This window comes from Nicotiana tomentosiformis, chromosome 3 (assembly GCF_000390325.3).
Source record: "Nicotiana tomentosiformis chromosome 3, ASM39032v3, whole genome shotgun sequence".
NCBI lineage: Eukaryota > Viridiplantae > Streptophyta > Magnoliopsida > Solanales > Solanaceae > Nicotiana > Nicotiana tomentosiformis.
The window spans coordinates 144,897,607-144,915,376 of NC_090814.1; the positions used below are offsets into that span (position 1 = coordinate 144,897,607).

The 17,770-nt window shown below is 38.3% G+C and overlaps 1 long non-coding RNA gene across 1 annotated transcript; it reads right to left on the minus strand.

Annotated features, from left to right (window-relative positions):
- Positions 1-14,848: 14,848 nt before the first annotated feature.
- On the minus strand, positions 14,849-16,834 carry LOC138906901 (uncharacterized). The gene is made up of 2 exons (XR_011414525.1): positions 16,266-16,834; positions 14,849-15,148 (listed from the first exon to the last, which is right to left on the minus strand). It is a non-coding gene; the product is annotated as an uncharacterized lncRNA (long non-coding RNA).
- Between the last annotated feature and the right edge of the window lie 936 nt (positions 16,835-17,770).

Below are 17,770 nucleotides of genomic sequence, written 5' to 3' on the forward strand. Positions count from 1 at the left end.
TGAAACAAAATCAGATCTAATATGTTCCATCAACCAAACCGGGATCAAATCCTTCTTATTATCATCAAGAATCTGCAATATAAGAATTTGAAAGTTACCTGGTTTGTGGAATAATAAAATACAGCAGTAAAGCAACAAAAAAAACTCAGCAGCAAATACAGTAGAAACAGCAGCAACTCAAGTGTTAAGACAACCCAGAAAACTCAACAAAGATGCTTGAAATTGGTAGCTATCAACTTCACAAATTGCCTAAGGGATCTTTCTATTTTTTTTTGAGGTTTTTGCACTCAAATAATCCTCACAAAACTCTGAAATTTCAGCTTGTTATATGTATTAAGCTGCTGATTTTTCTCAAAAGATATATGTCTTTAAAAAACTCTCCAAGATGTGTCTAGTATAAGCTAGAGTCCCCCTTTTCAGTGAGTAGGGATCTATGCATTCTAAGTGTAAGACAGTCTCTTTTATAGGAGAAAAGCAGCCCTTTCAATAGGCAAATAAAGTTAGATTTTTTGACAGATTTTGGTTCACCAAAAATCTGTCCAAAAGACTGACTTTGTGTGCTAAACACTGTTCAAGGTCTGTCCCAAAGGTGAAAGGACAACCTGAAAATCTGTTGTGTCAGAAGCAAGGAGAAAAAATGTCCTTTCAGCCACCCTACTAGTAAAAGTAAGCTACTATTACCCTATTTTGTAATAAAATAAACTAAACTTCAGATTTTAACCATCAACAACAAACTACTTACTCAACACAAATCAAACTTGGACAACTATGAACTGACAAAGCATAGACGAGACTAAAAACGTAATTGAACTAAGTATTAAAACCAACTTGATGGGAATGAATTGGATTTGTGCAAACTAATTACTAAACAAACAACTAAATTCACAAACTAATGCTCAAAACAGAACGAGCATCGTTAATAATCGAACAACGACTAACAACAACTAAATAATCGACTAACTAAGTGAACGATTTAACTAATACACTAAAGATCATGTTTAAACCAATAACAAATCTAACAAACCACTAAACTAAATAGAGATAGCTAATTAAATAAACCTAACTTGAAACTTTAATTAACAAGAAATAACCAAAACAGAAAAAAAATCAGAAACTAATCTACTAAATAAAAAAAAAATCAGAAATTAATTAAAGAGATGACGATTATACCTAACAAGTATGCTTGAAGTCGTTCGAGCCACGAGAAGACGCCGGAGATGCTAAAAGGCGACTACCCGACTCTGAAACGCATGTTTCTTTCGGGTAGATGGTAGAACAAAATGCGTTTCAGCATCTCGCCAAAAGAAATGAGTGTCTTTGAGTCGAAAAATAGCTAAAATGGGGGTTCGGGGCATTTTGACGGTGGTGAGGCGGTGGAGCCGTGGCGGCGGCGAGGATCGGGCCAGCGGCGACGGGGATTTTGGGGGTGAAATGGGTAGGAAAAGATAGGTCTCGTGGAGCTTTATCATTCATGTATGCGTTGTAGGGTGGTGTTGGCCGGAGCTTCAAGAATTTGGACCAAAAAGTTGCGGCTAAAGTTTCTTAGATCTAAAATTCAAGGAGTTTGAGGGTTTTTTGAAGGAATTGGTTTGGAGATATGGGAAGAGGAGGTGGTGGAGATTATATGGTGTTAATTTGGAGGTGTTTGGAGGTGGTCCGCCGTCGGTGGGTGATTTCCGGCGGCGGCGGCGGCGGTGGAGAGAAAAGAGAGAAGAGAGAGAAGAGAGAAAGAGAAGAGAGAAAGAGTTATGGGTGAAATGAGGGAATTTTTTAGATTTTTGAGGTTTAAATACCTCTTGAGAGATCAAATATGGACCATTAGATCAATGGGTGATCAATGAGTGAGATTTGATCTTGGGTCACTTAATGAAACGACGTAGTTTTGAGGCAAAACTACGTTGTTCCGGACCCTTTCAAAGGCAGCCCCTTATCTTGCACTTTTGGCCACTTTCTCTTTCAAATTTGGCCCAATTTCTTTCTTAATCCTACTTATTAAACTAAATTTACACAAACAAATAAATTAATTAAGTAACTTATTCAAATGATCAATTAACTAGATTAATTCACCAATTGAATAGTTAGTTAATTCCTAAAATGCACAAATAAAGAAAGAACTATTTTTTGGTATTTTTATGATAGGAAATATGCAATCAAAGACACAAAATTTGAGAAATATAATTAAAGCAACAAAATACTAATGACTTTAGGAGGTGTTAAAATAGTACAAAAATTAGATATTCACAGCTGCCCCTCTTTGCTCGAGAACATGAAGAGTTTTCGTGCAAAGAAAAGTGAATGCCATGGCTAATTTTTGCTCACATATTACTCCAATGAAAGCATTTTTTTTTAAAAAAAAAAAATGGTGACCGAACCCTGCTTCCGATGTAGCCTACATATCCTTATTTAGAGGAATCAAGTCAGTGTAGTTCTGGGAAAATTTGGTAGCTGGGACTACCAGACACTAGATTTAAGACTGTCGTTGCTGCTGTTGTTGCTGTTACTGTTACTTGCTGCTTGCATCAAAAGGAAAAGAGAAAGAACTACATATGTCTGGAAACTAAGAGTTACAAAATTCCTAATCTATGTGTCTTGTGGAGTCAAATCTTGATTCTTGACCTGCTCTCTTGTGTTGACCTTAGATTGGACCTTGATGCTCTTTGAGGAAAGGATCATGGCTCATTCTCGATTGCTTGCTTTCCGGATCAGAGTTCGGGAAAATGAAACTCGAGAAGTTGGGCTGCTGACACATTATCCAAGCTAACTCCAACTATCTTGTGACCGAAAAACTTCTTTATTATGATGAGAAAGCTGAAACTGCAAGCTTTAATCGTCACAACATGTGCTCTACGGCAGGGCCTGCAAAGCCATCAAAGATAAACAAAACGAACAAAATTTTCTGCCCCAGTTTGGCACTGAGAAAATTTTGCAAGATATTGGGTAAAACTGCAGGGCAGCTTATTTTATTTGAAAAATCCAAAAATGAAACTAAAGGCTCCGAAAAGGATGTTCTTATCTTAGGTATAAAATTGATATAACTTGGACTTAGGAGGTGCGTGTCCCATGGGTATTATTGGAATGGCTGTGAGATTGAAGGACTCGAACTAGGAATTGCATCTCCTTGGAATAATGACTCATATTAGGGAGTGCATCTCCTATTAAAATGAATACGGTTGACTCAAGCTAGGAAGTGTGTCTCCTACGAGTAAGGTTGAAAGACTCGGACTAGGAAGTGCGTCTCCTAGGATTAATGGTTCATATTAGGAAGTGTGTCTCCTATTGGAATGACTCAAGCTAGGAAGTGCATCTCCTACGAGTGAGGTTGAAAGACTTGGAGGTAGTGTAACCAGGGGTTGGCACCCTGTATCACTGATAAAGAATGTAACTAGGGGTTGGCGCCCTGTATCACTAAGAAAGAATGTAACCAGGAGTTGGCACCCTGTATCACTAAGGGGGAATATAATCAAAGGTTGGCGCCCAAACTAGGAAGTGCGTCTCCTACGAGTGAGGTTGAAAGACTTTGAGGGAATGTAACCAGGGGTTGGCGCCATGTATCACTAAGAACGAATGTAACTAGGGGTTGGAGCCCTGTATCACTAACAAAGAATATAACCAGGGGTTGGCGCCCTGTATCACTAAGGGGGAATATAATCAAGGGTTGGCGCCCAAACTAGGAAGTGCATCTCCTACGAGTGAGGTTGAAAAACGTGGAGGGAATGTAACCAGGGGTTGGCGCCCTGTGTCACTGAGAATGAATGTAACCAGGGGTTGGCGCCCTGTATCACTAACAAAGAATGTAACCAGGGGTTGGCGCCCTGTATCACTAAGGGGAAATATAATCAAGGGTTGGCGCCCAAACTAGGAAGTGCATCTCCTACGAGTGAGGTTGAAAGACTTGGAGGGAATGTAACCAGGGGTTGGCGCCCTGTGTCACTGAGAATGAATGTAACCAGGGGTTGGCGCCCTGTATCACTAACAAAGAATGTAACCAGGGGTTGGCTTCCTGTATCACTAAAGGGGAATATAATCAAGGTTTGGCGCCATGTATCAGTGAAAAAGAATGTAACCAGGGGTTGGCACCCTGTATTACTAAGAGAGAATATAGCCAGGGATTGGCACCCTTTATCGCTGAGAGGGAATGTAACCAGGGGTTGGTGCCCTGTGTTACTGAAAGAAGTGTAACCAGGGGTTGGCACCCTGTATTACTGAGAAGGAATGTAACCGGGGGTTGGTACCCTGTATTACCGAAAGGAAACGTAACCAGGGGTTGGTACCCTGTATTATTGAAATGAGTGTAACCAGGGGTTGGCACCCGGTATTACCGAAAGGAATATAACCAGGGATTGGCACCCTGTATTACTGAAAGGAGCGTAACCAGGGGTTGAAAGGGTTCTACCTATGTTAAACTACGAAAAGCAAACCTGGGAGAAGAGTAGTTCTACCCAAAACATAAGCTGGTACCCCTAGGTGAAAAGGTTCTACGTGCGTTAAGCTACGAAAAATAAGCCTGGGCGAAGAGTACTTCTACCCGGAACTATGAGCTGGATACCCCTAGGCGAAAAGGTTCTACCTCGGTTAAGCTACGAAAAGCAACCTGAGCGAAGAGTACTTCTACCCGGAACTATGAGCTAGATCCCCCTAGGCGAAAAGGTTCTACCTTGGTTAAACTACGAAAAACAAGTCTGGGCGAAGAATACTTCTACCCAGAACTATGAGCTGGATCCCCCTAGGCGAAAAGGTTCTACCTCAGTTAAGCTACGAAAAGCAACCTGAGCGAAGAGTACTTCTATCCGGAACTATAAGCTGGATCCCCCTAGGCGAAAAGGTTCTACCTTGGTTAAGCTACGAAAAACAAGCCTAGGCGAAGAGTACTTCTACCCGGAACTATGAGCTAAATCCCCCTAGGCGAGAAGGTTCTACCTGGTTTAAGCTATGAAAATGGGAGGTGTGGACATTAATGATGCATGCTACGAATAAAGGAAAGTGGAGATTTTGCGGAAACTTACCTTTGGTGATATTCGCCCTTTGAGAATCGCCATTCTGCACTACTTTGATCCTGCTTCAAACAAAGAAAAATTTGTGAGTTTTTAAAGTGGTGGTCGGTTTGTGGCCTTTATGCCCTTAATAGTTTGAATTCACCCCTCCGCTGTCGAAAAACTGATTTTGTCAGTGTGATACCGAGGTTCCTGAATACTTTGTATCGCTTTCTGGAAATCTTGGTTTTTCATTGTTGCCCTCGACTATTTTCGTACCCGAATGTCTAAGGCGATGTTGAACCTTGTCTATAAAGCAAGTCTTCACTTTGGAGGTTTTTTCCTTTAAAAATCAAACTTGATTATCTTGCACCCGATATCAGTTTGTGTCTGTGGTGCTATTAGCTTTGCCCATGAAGCAAGTCTTACTTAGTGACCTTTTCGATTTCTTTGAAACACTTTGTTCGGCTTATCAGAGGAAATCAGTGTTGGATTTATGCCTTTGTCAATACCGTGTATGCCTTACATCATTTGTTTTGCACTTACGGGGAACGATGACCAATTTTGTGTCCCTTTCTTTGTTGGCTTCTAAGCAAATAGACCAGCAAAGTTTTCTCTTTGGAACTTTCGTCTGCATGAAACCTCAGATATCGTTTAATCTCAACAACTTATTGTGCATGTTGCCTTCTGGATATGTCCTCTTTGATGTGCTAGGATAGAACTCGTTTTGTATAGTTAGAAAGCTGGTAACAGATTTTGAAATCATTTCTCTTTTGTTTTTATAAATACTGACTCAAAATAATAATGTAAATGAATAAAATGACGCGATGTGAAAATGAGAAAGAATAGTATTTAACTGAAAAATGACACTTTACGAGGAGAGAAACATAGAATAGTCTCTTTTGAATATGGTAGTCAAGCTTTAATGATCATGACATGCATTTTGGATTGAGCGGCCAAATCTATCCAGCCAATCTACCCTTTCTACTTGTTGTTCCCTTTCGTCTTTGAAGTTGGCCTCTTTGTGCCAATCATTTGCATAAAATTATAGCTCACCTTCGACTGGTAGTGCCCCGGAAGGTTTTCACCAACCGATCTCTCTCATTTATTTATCTCTACTTACCATCACCTTACAGTGCCCATGAGGGTTTTCACTAGAAAGACTCTCTTTTTTTCTTTTTTTTCTTTTTTTTTGCTTTCTTGTGTGAGCAACTTGACATTGTTCTATGTCGTGTGACAACTGTTGCTTATAACGCGCTTCGCTTGGCATTCTTCGAGATTAATTGGGAGGTCTTTATTTGTATGGATTTTGGATAGGGTTAAAAAGAAAGGGTTGTATGAAGGCTCAAAATAGACTCAAGATGATGGGGTTGTATACTTACAACTCTTGGAATCGACTCTTCATAAAAACATAAATAAAAAATAAAAATAAAAATAAAAAATAAAATAAAAAATAAAAACTCCCGCCCCAGTTTCAGATACTGGGGAATTTTTATTTTTTGATTTGGTTGGACTGAACCCTAGTATAGAGCTGCCTACGTATCCTTTAAAGGAATTAAATCAAACGTAGTTCAAACTAACACGAAAGATTTCTTTGTTGTCTTTTTTTTTTCATTTTTTCATTTTTCTTTTCTCCTTTCCTTTTCTTTTCTTCTCTTTTTTTTTAAACAACAAATTGACCTAGCTCATTTTTTTTTTTTTGACTCTATAGTTGATTCCAAAAGAGGGGGCTCAAAGAAAAATAAAACAAGGCTCAAAAGGGGTGACGAAGGGTATAAGTATTTAGGTAGCAGAAAAATGGCCTCCCGGCTCAAGAATGCCAAATATACTATCTTTTCTCAGGTTCGGCATTGATAGACATGAATGTCTTCTTGGTTTTGTCAGTTGTACAGCTTCGTAGTCAATATCTTGTTCGCAACAAATGATCTTTAACAAATTGGAGCCACATTTTATTGGTCTTTGCCTTGATGTGAAATGATACATTTCAGTACCAACTAATCTATTTTAAATTTCCTGGAATGCACCTTCTTTGGAGATTTGGGTCATCTTCCCTGATATGATTAGATTATGGCAGGTCGTGGCCAAAGAGCCTTTCATCGATTACTCCGACTAGGTTTTAAAACTTTCAATTATCCTTAAGCCGGTATTCATGATAGGTTTGAGATAAACATCTTTAATCTCTACGGATATGACTATATTGGTTCCATGTGACACAGGCTTATCATCAAAGTTCTTCAACTTCTTATTTATCCTTCGAGTATTTTTTTCTCGATTCAATTCAAGATTAGACAGGCTTTCTAAAATCTAGCCGAAACCTCCGTATGCATGTCATGTCACTAAAATTGGCGTGAAAAGAACTATATATGCAAAAGAACCATACATAGTGGATTAAAATGAGATAAAGCGAAAAGTTGTATTTTATTGATTAAAGTATAGAGAGGTTTGATGACAGGACAAACAAACAACATCTGGATCACAACCTCGAAATAATACGGATGATAGAAATTATGACTAAATAAGTTACCAAGACTCCTTCCTGGCAAGGTGGGGAGTGTCTTTCCAATTATCAAGCTCAAACATCTTAGCTACGAATTTGCGCATCAGCATCAAACAGGACCTTCAACAATTTTGATTGCCTTGCATTCAGCGGACAGGTTCTTGACATTTTCCAACAAACCGTACCCATATTCTTTATTATTGTAAATCATATGAACAGTGCATGCTTGGTCATGACGTTTAGGATGCCATTATCTTGAACCACGATCATTCCTTCTTGAATCATCATTTCTATTTCCTTTTCAAAGCCCGACAATCCTCAATGCTATGCCTCTGGACATTAGAATGGTACATGCACCGTACATCAGGGTCAAAACCTTTTGCATATGGATCAGGAACATACCCTTGAAGCGGCTCAATCATGCCACAACGTTTTAGCCTTTCAAACAAACTTATGTAGGATTCTACGATTGGCATGAAATTGTCCCTCTGCTTATGTTCCTTTTCACACTCTTGTTTTGGACGAGGATGAAAGTATGTTAAAGCCGGGGCTCACATATGTTGGCGATTGGATGGCTTGGCATAAGACTGAGCATTGAATGTTGCATACTGTAGAGCAACTGAGTATCGTGGATCCGGGGGTTGAGATGTTCCCCTTTGGCCTATTTTTGCCCGTGATGCCATCATGGCCTCCTCATCTTTCTTCTTTTGATTAACAAGGTGGTCCGGCCTATTCTGGATTTCTTGGGTGGCTTCTTTGAGAGCTACTTGACTTATAATTCGCCCAGTATTGAGGCCATTCTCGATCATTTCTCCTATCTTGATTGCGTCAGCAAAAGGTCTGCCCATTGCGGACATTATATTTTGAAAATAATCAAGATCCTGAGCTTGAAGGAAGACAGTGATTAACTCATTGTCATACATGGGTGGCTTAACTCTAGATGCTTGCTCTCTCCACCTAACAACATACTCCCTGAAGCTTTCAGTCGGCCTTTTCTTCATATTTGACAAGGAATTGCGATCTGACGCAATGTCAATGTTGTAGTGAAATTGTTTGATGAAGGCTTGGGCCATGTCGTCCCAAATGTGCCAGTGAGAGACATCTTGGTCAATGAACCATTCAGAGGCTACCCCCACAAGGCTCTCCCCGAAATAAGCCATCAACAACTCTTATTTTCCTCTCGCGTCCCTCAGCTGGTTGCAGTACTTTTTCAAGTGGGCGATAGGGTCACCGTGTCCATCATATTTCTCAAATTTTGGGGTCTTGAACCCTGGTGGAAAATGGATGTGAGGAAACAAGCATAAATTACTGAATGAGACACTTTTGTGACCACCTAGTCCTTGTATGTTCTTTATGTTCTGCTCAAGACTTTTCATTTTCCTGACCATCTCATCTGGCTCTCTTGTCTTGAGAGCCTTTTCATTTTCTGTAGATGACTCATACTGTAGGGTCTGATTGTGTGGAGTCGAAACCTTAAAAGCCATATCTGGAGAGTAGCACTGGCCATCATAAGCATGATATAATGGCTCGATGTTTGGTCTCGTCATAGGATTTGGTGGCGGGATTGTATACACTGGCACGCCATACATAACGAGAAGGGTGTTCCTAACCGGTGCGGCAGGAGGCCGTACATAGGAAGTACCAGGGGCGGCAGGGAAATTGTAATTTGGCACATACCCCGGAGGCAGAATGTGATCACTCGTTGTGGGGAGCAGTGGTTGAGTATCCTGGGGTACGGTGTAAGTTCCCTCTGAGGGACCCAAGCCTGATACACGTCAGACAGTTGTCGTTTCAATCTTCTTACTTCCTCCGACTCTTGCTCAACTGATTGACCTTGAGGGTCATCACTAACCACCTCGATTTCATCATTGTTAGCCATTGCGACCTTCTTCTTAGATCGGGTAAAGTAATGATGTGTTACCAGTTTCACCACAAACCAACCACCTTAAACTTACTAGATAAGAGACAACAAACGTGTTAGGGTTAAGCATTTTACAAATATGAATCAGACGTAATATGCCATGATCCTAACAATATCACCACTTCTAACATGCTTTTGGAAGGCTTCATGTTTCATTCCGGCTTATAAGGTTGCTGCATATTATTTTCTCTCTTTCTTCTCTTTTCTTCTTCTTCTTCTTATTCTTCTTCTTCTTCTTCTCTCTCTCTCTCTTTTTTTTACTCCTTTTTATCTTCTTCCCTTTATTTTGGAATTATTGAGAAATATTTCGATCGAACCTTTTGGGGGTTGCCTACGTATCATGTTGCCGCATGAATCAGATCGTTACGTAGTTCAGGGACATGACGATTGTTTTTTTTTTTTACAAAACAAAGTTTTCCTCTCTTCCTCTTTTTTTTTTAATGTACAAAAAACAACATCTTTTTGTTTCATTTTCGAATATTTCTAAAACAAAATCTTTTTCATTGATTTTTGGATTTTTCTTCTCTTTTTTTTTTGATACAAGACAAAGGAAAATTACATAAAGATACAACCTAAAAGATAAATATTTAAATAAGACTAGACCCGACTCAAAACAAACTTTTAAAAAATAAAAATAAAAGGCAAAACAACAAGGCTCAAAACACCAAAAGACTTTTACAGTTTCGATGACTACAAATGAACAATCAAAGTGGACTGCCAACTAAAAGAAGACTCTAATCTCTGCATGAGAATCCACCGGCATCATTGTAGTCAAAGTTTTTATTCCTGCGGCTGATCTCCCATATCATGGTATATGCGCTTCAAGTCTCTGGCAATGTGGCGTGCGAAGTTGGACGCTACCGTAGCAAATTGCTCTCGGGTCAAACCCTGACAAGTCACACACCCTCGAGCGGTATAAGTAGCCACTTCATAGACCCTCCTTCTAACATGCTCCTGACTCTAACTTAAAAATTGGATCTGTCGCTCATGGTTATTGGCTATGTCCGATATATCCACCTCGCGTTGTAACGCTAGATTTAGCTGGCTCTGGACCTTTGCTAGCTCATTCTCTACCTGGTTCTAACCTGATTCTACAGCCTTGGCCCGAGCCCTTAGATCATGAATGATAAGGCTGTGATGCATTTCTTCGTGCTTTGGAATGGCTGCATGTTGCTGAGCAACAACCCTTATTCTCGTTTGCCGAAGTTGTGCTTGAAGCGCTTGAACCTCATGTGTCAGTCTGATTTTCTCCTCTTCAAACTCAATGCACTGCAAATCCATATTCACGTTGGCGATACTTATATCCTTACGTAGAGCCCGGTTGATGGATTCATAATCTCTTGTTATTTCTTCCTTGGCATGCCCTACTCTTGTTCTGATTTCAGTCTCCCATTCTGTCGTGCTCTTCAGAACTTTCTCTTGCCTGGATCTAAAAGAATCTTGGTCATAGAACCACTCAAAATATGCTGGGTCTAACTCTCCTCGATCCTGATCTTCCACCATAGTGTGAGATTCAAGCACCTTAATTTCATCCCAAACCTGTTGAGCATAAGCCTCACGAACAAGATCCTCTGATATTACCTCCCATGTGAATCTTTGCATGTGCTCCACTGTGGGCACTACTTGTTTTCGACCTAACTGGCGTAGGGCTCTCATAGGCACATACGGTTGAAAACCCCAAAGACCCATCAAAATCAAAAACGAATGGTGGTAAGATCTGTATATGACTTCTTTTGGTGAGAACCAGTGGTAGTTCCATGTGATTTCAGTAGCGGTCAACTTTTGAAGATGCCCTCTCCATGCATCGACTCCCTTGGGAAAGCTACTGTCTTCAGTCAAATCTTCAAACTCATCTCCAAGCTCATTGTGGCTCCAATGAACACTAAAATTTACCCTTGTTGGATGACTGAGAAGGTGCTCTAAAAACCATATTTGGAGTATGATGTTACAGCCTTCAAAGAAATCTTTTCCTTCCTGACACTTGGTCAGGGCACGGTAAATATCAGACAATACCATATGAATGATAGTGACGTCCTTTCGATGCAATAAAGTGGTGACTATGCCAGATAATCGAATATCAATATTTTTGTCATGCCTCAGGAAAACCATTGTCCCTAGAAATGCCACTAGGAATGCTTTCCGCCCATGGCTTTGTCAAGCTTTGTATCCAAATTTATTATCAAGCTCCTTTCCGTGCTTTGAAAATCCACCTGGACACCCATACCTGTCGTACAAGAAATCCAATCGGACGTGCCCTCGTTCCACACTTGCTATTTTATTTTGGCTGATTGTCATCTGCTCAAGGAACTCACTGCCAGTGATATCCCTTGAGGCCAAAGGTCTCTTCTTCCGAAGCTCATCACCTAACCTTGTGTATCCAGCTAACTCCTCCAAATTGGGAGTCATTTCAAAACCATTAAAACGGAATACGTTGTAATTAGGATCCCAGAAATGCACCAATGCGTCGATTAAGTCCCTCCTTGGGTTGATCTCCATAATGTTCATAAAGTGACCCAGATGGTCCTTTATCTTTTCTTGCCCACAAATGCCCATATTTTCCCACCACTGTCTCAACAACCGGGGTGTTTTTATGCACAAGCCAAATCTGTGAGGGCTCGTCATCTTTCGGTCTTTTGTCATATCTTCTTTTCATTGTATCCATATCGCTCCTAAGTAGTAGAACATGAGGTTAGGACCGATGCAAGCTTAGATAATATAAAAATCTCTAATGCCTTGGGGTTTGACTCATGAAAGTTAGAAATGGCAATGTGGGACTCAAGTAACCGACCTTAACCGTGTTTTGAAGTGAGGGTTTACTGAAATTGAGCGGACACTCTCATTGGGAGATGATATAATTTCGAAAGATCATTCAATTGTGACCATAATGGTAAGACTTGACCGATTTGGACGGGGCACCGAACCATAAAAGGGTTTCTTACATATTTTACATAGGGTCAGGAATCGAGTGCGCGTAGTTCGTATAAGAGACAAAACTAGACTACAAAGCCTTCTTACAAAAACGAACCTTTCGCACTTCCAAAGAAGCTTTTGGGGCAGTCACAGCAAAATAGCCGAACATAGGGACAAAATGATAAAAAGTTGATAAAATAAATAAAATGGTTATTTTTACGAAAACGGCCCTTCGATACTCCCGAGAGAGGCTTAAAGATTGTCTCGGCAAATACTACGACCACATGGACAAAACAATAAAAGGTAGACAAAAATAAAGAAAATGGCTATTTTTTCAAAAATGCCCCTTCGGTACTTCCGTTGAAGGTTTTAAGGGTGTCTCGGCAAAACGTCCAGACACGAGGGCCAAACAGTAAAAGGTGACCAAAAATAGCAAATTTATTTTTTTGAAAATTTTATGCACATGCGTAATTTTTATGCTTTTTTTTTTTGAAAAATGTGGGCTGAACCCGATGGAGGTTGCCTACGTATCTCACATCCGGTGAGAATCAAACTCGCATAGTTCGGTGATAAAATTTCCAATGAAACTAACTATATTTTCTCTCTTTATGAAAAATTAATCATGGACACCAAACGCACCAAATCACTTCATTTTTTTTATTTTTTATTTTTTAAAGAACGAACATTTGTGTAGAAATCGGGAGCATATTTTTAGTTTTTTTTTTATTTTTCTCTGCTTGTTCAACTAATCCACCCTAAAGCCGGTCGACATGCAAGCCTCCCAAATAAAGTAACATGTAGCACATAACATGACATAATGGTCTAAACAAGGTACCTGTCCTAAAACAAAGCTCGGCCCCTGCGTCGAGTGATGCTAAGTCAAATGCACATGATGAAAATAAAGCGTAGCCTACTAGGGATATTCATTGTTTGTGGCTTGTTCTTCTAAGTTTGTAAATCCTAAAGGATATGGTATCTAGACCTGGCTTACCCGGGCGGACAACCCGAGCCGAGGAGCGTCAAACGTCACTAGTAGTAGAACAGCACTGGCTAGCTAACGGCTCTCCCGCCTAAACACGTGTGACTAAATCCTTCACCAGAAGCTGGTAGGCTAACTGGCTTTATCTCAAGACAGAAATTTTGTGATGCTGGTAGGCAAACACAACATAACTAATTATCAGAAGACTCAGAGGGATGCGAGAGAAGATACAATTTATATGTACAGTTCAACAATATCAAAACAAAAAAAAAACTCGACAAGTAACACATTAGTCCCAAATAAATCACAATATATACAAAATTTAATAAAGCCAAATAAAGTCAATGTACAAGCTCGAATTCTTGAAGTCCCCAGCAGAGTCGCCAGAGCTGTCACACCCCTTTTTCTACCCGCAAAGTAATATTGTGTGGATTAAAGGGTTTTTCCAATTAAAGTGACAAAATTGAGTAGGGATTATTTTATTTACAGAGTCGCCACTTGGAATTGATTTTGTTGGTGTTCCAAGTCACCTTTTATTTGAATCCCTAATCAAAGGAAGATTTGATTCTATTATTATTGGTCTGCGAAAATAAAGTTTGGGTAAGGAATTCTGTTAACCGGGGAGAAGGCGTAAGGCATTCCCCGAATCCCGTGGTTCTAGCACGGTCGCTTTTATTAACTAAAATTTGGCTTGAATTATTTTTGGATAAAATGTGTATTATTTGCCTTAAGTTACTATTGTCTAGTGCTGCTTAATAATTAATAATTTTGGCCTAGGAGCGTGCAAGCACACAAAGTCTTTATTTGATTATATGTATTAAAACAAAGAACGTATCGGTACACATGGTTTAAATGCAATTAATATTGAAAAGTCAAGGAGCGGGAATGCACACATGACTACTTTATTAAAAACAAAATCGACCAAGGACCGTGTATGAACACATGGTCTACATCTCAAACGTGCCTAAAATTGCCTATCGCTTAAATTAATTAAAAAGCGCTTCTTTTTTATTTATTACTTGTTCGACTGGAAAAAAAATATTATTATTAAAAGCAATTTTCACTAATGCAAGACATTAAACTCGGGTAGGCTTATGTTAAGCTTTCATGGTATTGGGCCACTTATTTTATTTAACAAAAGATAATTTATTAGTTTTAAAGAAAATGCACATCTTGCTTTCTATTGTCATTGGGCCTACAAATTTTAGCTTATTTGGACCATGTTGCTTAAGAGCCTCGATGACCAAGACAACACAAAATAACAAGTATTCTTCTAAGCCCAAATTGCTTCTTACATTGATGTCCAAACTAAAAAAAAAAATTCATAAAAGAAACTTACATGCTAATTATTATCTTTTATCTTCTTAACCAACTATTTCTTAAGGACTAACATAATATTTCTATTCATCTACACCAATCATGATACTAATCAAACTACACTCATTAACAACATTAAAAAAAAACCACGACTAAATATAAAAACTACAAAAAAACGGTAATACTTCAATGCTAAAGAGAAGAACTATATTAAGTATAACATTATGTTGACTATAATTCAAAGCATCAAAACATTTGAAGCTAGAAGTCTTTCTTAGATAATTATACATGAACCATGAAAGTAACTCACGAAAAAGAGCCCAAACTAAACAAACATGGTTAAAAGTGGGATTTTTATCTTTTTCTTAAATTAAGTAATCTTAACATAATACAATTTTAATCACATATATAAATAAGAAAATGATAATTTAACTAATTTTTAACAGATTTACATGATGATAACACTAATATAACATTCATCTTGAAACAAAATCAGATCTAATATATTCCATCAACCAAACCGGGATCAAATCCTTCTTATTATCATCAAGAATCTGCAATATAAGAATTTAAAAGTTACCTGGTTTGTGGAATAATAAAATACAGCAGTGCAGCAACAAAAAAAACTCAGCAGCAAATACAGTAGAAACAGCAACAACTCAAGTGTTAAGACAACCCAGAAAACTCAACAAAGATGCTTGAAATTGGTAGCTATCAACTTCACAAATTGCCTAAGGGATCTTTCTATTTTTTTTTTGAGGTTTTTACACTCAAATAATCCTCACAAAACTCTGAAATTTCAGCTTGTTATATATATTAAGCTGCCGATTTTTTCTCAAAAGATATATGTCTTTAAGAAACTCTTCAAGATGTGTCTCAGTATAAGCTAGAGTCCCCCTTTTCAGTGAGTAAGGATCTCTGCATTCTAAGTGTAAGACAGTCCCTTTTATAGGAGAAAAGCAGCCCTTTCAATAGGCAAATAAAGTTAGATTTTTGGACAGATTTTGGTTCACCAAAAATCTGTCCAAAAGACTGACTTTGTGTGCTAAACACTGTTCAAGGTCTGTTCCAAAGGTGAAAGGACAACCTGAAAATCTGTTGTGTCAGAAGCAAGGAGAAAAAATATCCTTTCAGCCACCCTACTAGTAAAAGTAAGCTACTATTACCCTATTTTGTGATAAAATAAACTAAACTTCAGATTTTAACCATCAACAACAAACTACTTACTCAACACAAATCAAACTTGGACAACTATGAACTGACAAAGCATAGACGAGACTAAAAACGTAATTGAACTAAGTATTAAAACCAACTTGATGGGAATGAATTGGATTTGTGCAAACTAATTACTAAACAAACAACTAAATTCACAAACTAATGCTCAAAACAGAACGAGCATTGTTAATAATCGAACAACGACTAACAACAACTAAATAATCGACTAACTAAGTGAACGATTTAACTAATACACTAAAGATCATGTTTAAATCAATAACGAATCTAACAAACCACTAAACTAAATAGAGATAGCTAATTAAATAAACCTAACTTGAAACTCTAATTAACAAGAAATAACCAAAATAGAATAAATAAATAAATAAATAAAAATCAGAAACTAATCTACTAAATAAAAAAAAAATCAGAAATTAATTAAAGAGATGACGATTATACCTAACAAGTATGCTTGAAGTCGTTCGAGCCACGAGAAGACGCCGGAGATGCTAAAAGGCGACTACCCGACTCCGAAACGCATGTTTCTTTCGGGTAGATGCTAGAACGAAATGCGTTTCAGCATCTCGCCAAAAGAAACGAGTGTCTTTGAGTCGAAAATAGCTAAAATGGGAGTTCGGGGCATTTTGACGGTGGTGAGGCGGTGGAGCCGTGGCAGCGGCGAGGAGCGGGCCGGCGGCGACGGGGATTTTGGGGGTGAAATGGGTAGGAAAAGATAGGTCTCGTGGAGCTCTATCCATTCATGTATGTGTTGTAGGGTGGTGTTGGCCGGAGCTTCAAGAATTTGGACCAAAAAGTTGCGACTAAAGTTTCTTAGATCTAAAATTCAAGGAGTTTGAGGATTTTTTGAAGGAATTGGTTTGGAGATATGGGAAGAGGAGGTGGTGGAGATTATATGGTGTTAATTTGGAGGTGGTCCGCCGCCGGTGGGTGATTTTCGACGGCGGCGGCGGCGGTGGAGAGAAGAGAGAGAAGAGAGAGAGAGAAGAGAGAAAGAGTTATGGGTGAAATGAGGGAATTTTTCAGATTTTTGAGGCTTTAAATACCTCTTGAGAGATCAAATATGGACCGTTAGATCAATGGGTGAGATTTGATCTTGGGTCACTTAAAGAAACGACGTAGTTTTGAGGCAAAACTACGTCGTTCCGGACCCTTTCAAAGGCAGCCCCTTATCTTGCACTTTTGGCCACTTTCTCTTTCAAATTTGGCCCAATTTCTTTCTTAATCCTACTTATTAAACTAAATTTACACAAACAAATAAATTAATTAAGTAACTTATTCAAATGATCAATTAACTAGATTAATTCACTAATTGAATAGTTAGTGAATTCCTAAAATGCACAAATAAAGAAAGAACTATTTTTTGGTATTTTTATGATAGGAAATATGCAATCAAAGACACAAAATTTGGAAAATATAATTAAAGCAACAAAACATTAATGACTTTAGGAGATGTTAAAATAGTACAAAAATTAGGTATTCACAGTTCCTAGCTTCGATTCCGATTTCATGTAGTTATGTTCTTGCTTTGTTTGCCCCACCGAAAAATCGGGGTGCTAACTGGCCCGTTTTTACCCGTATACAAATAGTATGTTAGTTAGTGCTTATCAAGAGATTTACCTATTAAGTGATTTGAGCATGTAAGTATTTTTTAGATCTCACTGCAGATATGACGGTATAAATATAACACAATTAGTTCATATTAGGTAATTATACGTAAATCTCTTGATAAATATTAATTGATAATCTGATAAAGATAGCAACTAACTTTCACTAATAGTATTTAAAAAATAATTATAATATCATTGTATATAACTTAAATCCAAACTTTTTTTAAAGAAAATATTGTGTATTACCGTGGTTAAAATTAACCTTCCTAAGTACAAGTTGTTATTTTACGTATTTCTTTTCTCTACAGAGGGATATTTTTAATCAACTTAATTTAA